Raw genomic sequence first — 7,004 nt, 5'->3', positions numbered from 1 at the left:
TAATTGTACTTGTTGACAACAGTAATCATAAGGTATTGTGTTCCAACTTGGTATATGTTGTCTCTACCCATTTGTCAAATTCTCATTTATCTAAGCCACATGGTCTTCCATTTTCCAGTCTTTTATATATTTACAATTCATAAACAATCAAGACAATATTATTCTTTTTAAACTAGCCTATCATTTCCAACTTTTCAAACACATAAAATCTACATCTCACCAGAAGATGTAGATTTTACATCTGTGTTAATGCAAACAGAAAAAATACAGGCACTGAAGATTGAAGATTCATATTTTAGTAAGAGTCATCCTGACAATTTCTTCCTCTTTTTTACTAATGACTCTTTCTTTTAAAATTTCTTACATTGAAATTTTACCCACCATTTCAATAATGAGTGTGACTATAAGAGTAAATGTCATGTTTATATTAAACATTTTTTAGGTGATTTCGTGATCATATTCTGCTGAGAAGAATGGTGAGAGATGATGACTGAAGAGGAGACAAATAACATAAAGACACCAAGGGCCCATGAAAATGTCTAATGAGTTTTAGATTTCAAAGATAATGAATATGAAAATTCTTATATACATACTCTTAGGAAAGAAGAAAATTAGTAAAGACATTTATATTTCAAGGCAAATACAAAAATACCATAAATGGTTGCTAAGATATACAAACATTATTCAATAGATATTAACTCCAATAAGTATATGAATTTTCCATGTCATTTCTAATTAGAAGAATAAGTTCAAGCGTAATCACTGCCTGATTTCATCAAGAAGTTATTTCATGAATATGCTAATCCTGTGGTTATAAAGTTTACTATGAGAGTTCATTTGGTTATGGGACTTATTACTTCCTTGAAAACAATCATTTAATCTTCTTTTTAATGTCTATAGAAAAAGTAAAAAATTTTCAGCCTACGCTGGGATCTTCTGTAAACTGAACACAATTTTTCTGTACATTTCTTTGTATCTTTAGTTTACAAGCCTTTAGAGAAGGACCAAGAGAAAGAGGAGAAGAAAGAAGAGAAAGAAGAAAAAGGAACAAAAACAATACTCTGTGATGGCGTCCAAATTCATATGTATTCTTTTTTCTTTTTTTTTTTTAACACCTACAGCACCTAGTCTTCCTAGGTGGTCTCTCATCTAAGTACTAACCAAGCCCTACCCTGCTTAGCTTCTGAGATCAGACGGGATTGGGCGTGTTTAGGGTAGCATGTCCGTAGACCATATGCATTCTTACTTTTGTATTTTAATTCATTTTATTTTTTTGTCTGACCAGTCATCATTCTTCATTAATGAAATCTTCATTTCTCTTCAGAGTTCAAACCAATGTGATCCTTCTTCATGAAAACTTCTCAAATACATCAAACTTATTTAATGTTTAATTTAACATAGCACAATATCTTTATTGAATATGCTTAGTATTTAATTTTCAACAAGTATATGATTCCTTGATATATGCCAAGTGATGGCTAAGCCCAGATATAGTGTTGAAGAAGAGAGAGATAACCCCTACTCTGATTTAACTTAGTGTTTGTCTTCATGTGTATTTGGCCTATTTTAGACTACAAATTGTCTGAGGGGCAGTTATCTCCTATAATTTGTTGTACTTTATGAAGCACAAAGGATAGTTGCTTAATACATAGATGAACTATTGCAATAAATAAAACCCCCAAAGTTTTGCTATAACAGTGGTCAGCAAAGTTGTTCTGTCAAGGGCTAGAGAGTAAATATTTTCAGCTTTGCAGACCACATGGTCTGTGTAACAACTAGTCAAATCTGCCATTGTAGTGTGAAAGCAACCATAAATAATACATAAGTGAATGGGCATAGCTATGTTCCAATAAACCTTTATTTACTCTAATAGGCAGCTGACTCAATTTGGCACTTGAGCTGTAGTTTGCTGATCCCTGTGCTACAAGATTCTTATTATTTTAGTTGGCTTTCCTTGAAGCAGACCCTGAGATGGGGACTTGGGCTCTTGAGTAAAACCTGTAAGGGAAGAAAGAAGGATAGGGAAGAGGAAGAAGCAGAACAAGCCTTGCTTCACCCATTGTGGGGAGGGTAGTGCTTCTGGAGCAGAACTCTGCTGGAATATTTTCTCATCAGGCAGAGGACCTATCAGGCTTTTGTACCTACCCTCCTCCATCAGTCAGTCATTAGCTATAGACTGCTGGAGAGAGTGAATAGAGTACAGGGCTTCCTTAAACTTCCTGGCCAGGAAGCTCCTGTCAACCAAGAATAATTCTCTAAAAAAAGAGTGCAGCTCACACATTGTTGGTGAATAAAAATTGTTGTAAATATGTTGGAAGACAATTCGATTATATTAAAATTAAAATTTATAAATCCTTTAATCCCCACAGGAGAATATATATCACATGTGGTCTCAAAACCTCTCTCTTTCCATATGGCCTCTCCAGTAGGGTAGCTGGACTCCTTTTATAGAGGTTCAAGGCTTTCCAAAGCACATTAGCAGAAACTTGAAAGACTGCTAGAGATGTAGGCCGAAAATGGATGAGCCTAGTGTCACTTCTGCCACCTTGTGTCCATGGAAACTTGTCCCAGGCCCAGCCCAGATTCAGTGTGGAAGGGTTTGAGTCCCAATCACTCCCAGGAGGCTTGGTCACTGGGGCCTGCTTTAGAGACCAGGTAGTGCAGGTGCCCTACTAGCCTTTGTGTGATCTGGTCTCTCTCCCTGACCTTCACCTCTACCTCACTCAGTCCAGGCCCAGCATTGTGCTTCGATGAGCCAAGGGTGCTCCCGAGACACAATGCTTATACTTGATGGTTCTCCTAGATCTTCCTCAGACCCCGAGATGGTTCAGTCCTCACTTCATTCAGATCACTGCTCAAAGTTCATCTAAAATAATACTCTCCCTTTTCACACTCTGTGTTCGCTGCCTGCTTTATTTTTCTCTGTAGAACATCTCCTCATTTGACTTATTATGTATTTGTTTATTGTCTTACTCGCACTGGAACATGAACACTACAAGACCAGGGACTTTGACTGTAGTATTTGACTTGTTGCTGCATCCTTAACTTACACTTTCTCTATGAAGCCTGTTGCATTTTAAATCAGCTTGAAATGATTTAATGATTGACTGTTTTTTTATTATTTGTGTCTTTTTTGTTCATTTGTATGTGAGTCTATAATAAAGCCTCAGTATTCTAGATTACAATAGAGAAGTTTTTGCTGAAAATTAGCCCTTCTCTGAGGTTATATAATGAAAGCTTGATCACCCAATAATACTATCATAGAAATTCATTAACCACCACCTTTTTATTAAAGGAAGACTCATCATCTGCCTTAACCTTTACAAAGTACTTTATAGAAAAGCATAGTTACGTGATGGCTTTACAGAAGCATTTTATTGAGAAATCAGGAGTTGATAGAAAAAGAAGTCATCAAATTAGAAAGACTATAGGAAGAAAACACATATATACCCAAAGCCTATCCAATTTTCTCTTTGTCCTTGTCTTAGAACCTTCTCTGTATAGTCTTCCAGATTTGGGGATTGGCCAGAAATACTGCTCACGCTTAAATCAGAAGAGCTTTGCATTTTAGCTATGGAAAAGCCTTGTGTTTGAGACATGGATGTATTTATTACACTTCCTTCAAAAAACAACCCACTCTGCGTCCTACAGCCACTCATGAAATATTTACAGTAATAAGATGTTTTATAACTTAAATGAAAAACATAAGTGAAGCAGTCAGTGCCCAGTACACAGAAAACTCTCAGTATATGTCAGTTATATATTTAACTTTCTCTATTCTTCCCAGATCAAGTATATTTTATAAAGCATAATTGAAACTTTCTGAATTTTGATACATATTTCCAAGTGAACTTTGAAAAGTATTGTCTCTATTTTCATGAATAGTAAGAAAGAACAGGGCAAAGATCTTGTAATTCTGTAGCATTAACAAGTAAGTATGAGAATTAGTTAACAACAGATATGAATGTTAGCACATTTGTATTTTAAATCCAAAGAAAATTTTGAGGTGAGCTTTGATTCCTTTTTAGTCAACAGCTGTAAACTTTCTGGACCTCATTCGATAGTGACAGGTAATTTATCATCTATCACAATAAATATAAACTTATACTTGGAGATCAGAATGAATATTATTCCAAGCAACCATGGTTAAAATTGGCAAATTACTCTCCACCATAAGTAGAATAACCTTGGAAAGTTATTGAGCCATAAAATTTACATCACAAAGACATCTGATACTTGAAAAAGGACGCCGCATTAACCAGTGAAAAGGGTCATCAGTCTTCCTGATAGATGGGTACTGTTTGCTGGTTCATAGCGAATCATGTAATACTTATCTTCTCCTACACCAAAATATTGCTTCCTGAATGTCAGACATTCTTTTTAAAGTAGATTAATATTCTTCCACCTTCTATGAATACTCAGACTCATTCTTATTTCAGCTATAATAACCACATCCTACTTTGACTATATCTTGTTTAAGGCCACTTTAAGGGGACTGCTGTGTATTGGACTTTAGTACATCTAAGTGAACTGTGTTTACATATCATTTTATTTATTTATTTATTTGTTTGTTTGTTTGTTTGTTTGAAGAAATTATTTTAATTTTTTCCCCGCCTAACTCCCCCCCCAACTCTCTGGTGTTGACATTTTATTTACATGTGTTGATGCCAAATTTATTTTTTCATCGGATAAATTTGAATAGATTCTGTTAAAAATGCTAAGAAGTTCAGTCTAATATGAAGCTAAACAATTAATTATTAAACATCATATATCTCTAGGTTGATAAAATAAAAAAATGTTTAACTTTCAATTTCATTTTCCAAAGGTTTGGGAGTTGATATCATTATTACCTTAAACCCATATTTTATAGACAAAGATTATATCACCTTGCTGGTAAACATAAATATCATAAATATTGATTAAAACTGCATCTATACATACATACAAGGGGATTATATATTTCACACCCAATTTCCATAAATAAACATATGGATTAGTTTGAGAAAATATTTTCACAAGTTATTCCATTTAAATTTTCCCAAAACAGAAAAATAATAAATCTTGTTTTATTTCTGATGTACTAGCTTCCAAACATATAGCCGATAAGGTTGCCTACTGTGTTAAAAAGAAAAAAGGTGTTCAAGTAGCTTTTTGCATTTTTTCTCATGAATTTGGAAGTATTTTCGCTTTTTTATGAATTGTTATGACACATATATCTGTAGTATTTATTTGATAATTCATCACATATACTATTTGACATCTGTTATGTTGTATCTAAATAAATAAATGTTGCTCATTAACTTTTAACTCATATATCTACTAATGCAAGTACAGTTTATTATGCAACTTTATAATTATCAATGATGGTCACAGTTTGGTAACGTTGAAGGAGTAACAATCCTAAAGTTTATCAAATATCTTCATTCTGTAGACAGTAGCAATGAGGTTCAAAGTGTCTTCAGTGACTTGCGCATCATCTACATTATTACAGGCAATTCTAAGAATAAAATGGGTATCTTGCTTTTCGCCTGATGCTTTTTACTGGCACTACTTCAGCAACACATGTGTGAATTTGGTGGTTACCTCTACATAGTGAATCCTCAACTTATATTCCAAAGAAAAGTCACCCAATCCAACCACAAACTTGCCCTTGACAGAAACTTTGTGTCTTGCTTCTTTGCCTTTTTTATCACTGTATCAATACATAAATACACACACACACACACACACACACACACACACACACACACACACACACCCCATGATATCTAATTGACATTAATTATTTACAAATTCACCCAAGAAAAGTGCACTCGGTGGCACCATAAGCCTATGGCTACCTCTGGACAATTTTGTGAACTCACAAATCTTAACTTTATTTCTAGTGCTTCATTCACTAAAGCATTCCAAGTTACAGAAAACAAGTGGAATCAAGATATAGTAGAATATAAAGTTCCCAGTGGTCAATTCTAAGGAGAGGGAGAGAGTCATGGTCAGTAAGATTACCGCAGAGTTTGTCATCTCTGCAGTACATAATGTCTTGTACATGTAGGCACTTAAATGTATTTGTTGAGTTGACTCCAGTTTGACTTAAAAATAGGATTTCTGGCAAACCATTGACCAAATGTCCACAACTACTCATTACTTACCCACTGATTTAATGTAACAAAATTTTAGATTTCTCTACTCCCCACAGGTCCGTGAACTTTGGCTCACACCCAAGTGTGAGCAAGCACTAGTAAAGAGCATCTTCTCTTAATAGCACATTTTGAGGATCACCTGACCACAACTAAAAATAATTTCTATCAAACCACCCTGATCAGACTGTTCATCTCCATTCACTTCCCAATTTCCTCTCAAAAGTTCCTGCTAACTCTACTCCTTACCCTTGCCCATAAAGAAATGTCTTTCTCTGATTTTGGGATGCTTACAAATCTTGAGGTTGGAGCCCTATTACAACGGTATTTTTAAAATAAAGTTTCTTTTTACCTAAGTCCAGATTTTTTTTTATTTGACATCGTTATTAGACTTAGGTCATAGAAAAGGAAATTTTCTTTACAGTGTCACATATCAAGCTACAAAAGGCAGAAATCTAATAGCATTATATTTTTGATGTTAAAAAGTCCTATAAATTAAACAAATATGTATATTATTCTTAATAATTCCTTTAGCATATTCGAGCAATAGTATTGGTGTCAGTGGGTTTGTAACAGAGAACAGTGAGGCCTTCTGAGCAGCTGTTAGCAATGTCACACTCTTAATCATAAAAGTATTGACTGCAGAGAAGACTAATCGGAATTCTTATTTTATACCCAAATTTTATTTTTGAAAAGCAATAAGTTGGGCTATCTCAGGAAATTTAGCATAACTGAAATCAGTAGAACTTCAGTCTCGTGTCAATACTATCCAAAATGCACTAAAGATGGCTTGCTCCAAAATGAAAAGGCTTGAAATATGGTTACTGGTTAGAACTTAATGTACTAAGAATAATAAAACCATTTCAG

General features: G+C 34.3%; 1 pseudogene; it reads right to left on the bottom strand.

Annotated features, from left to right (window-relative positions):
* Positions 1–1,112: 1,112 nt before the first annotated feature.
* LOC120590852 (uncharacterized) lies at positions 1,113–1,231 on the bottom strand (annotated as a pseudogene).
* Positions 1,232–7,004: the final 5,773 nt, after the last annotated feature.

The sequence above is a fragment of the Pteropus medius genome, unplaced genomic scaffold (assembly GCF_902729225.1).
Source record: "Pteropus medius unplaced genomic scaffold, Ma_sr-lr_union100, whole genome shotgun sequence".
In the NCBI taxonomy this organism is placed as follows: Eukaryota; Metazoa; Chordata; class Mammalia; order Chiroptera; family Pteropodidae; genus Pteropus; species Pteropus medius.
Note: the sequence above shows the minus strand (reverse complement) of the source record. Positions and strands in the feature narration are given on the sequence as shown.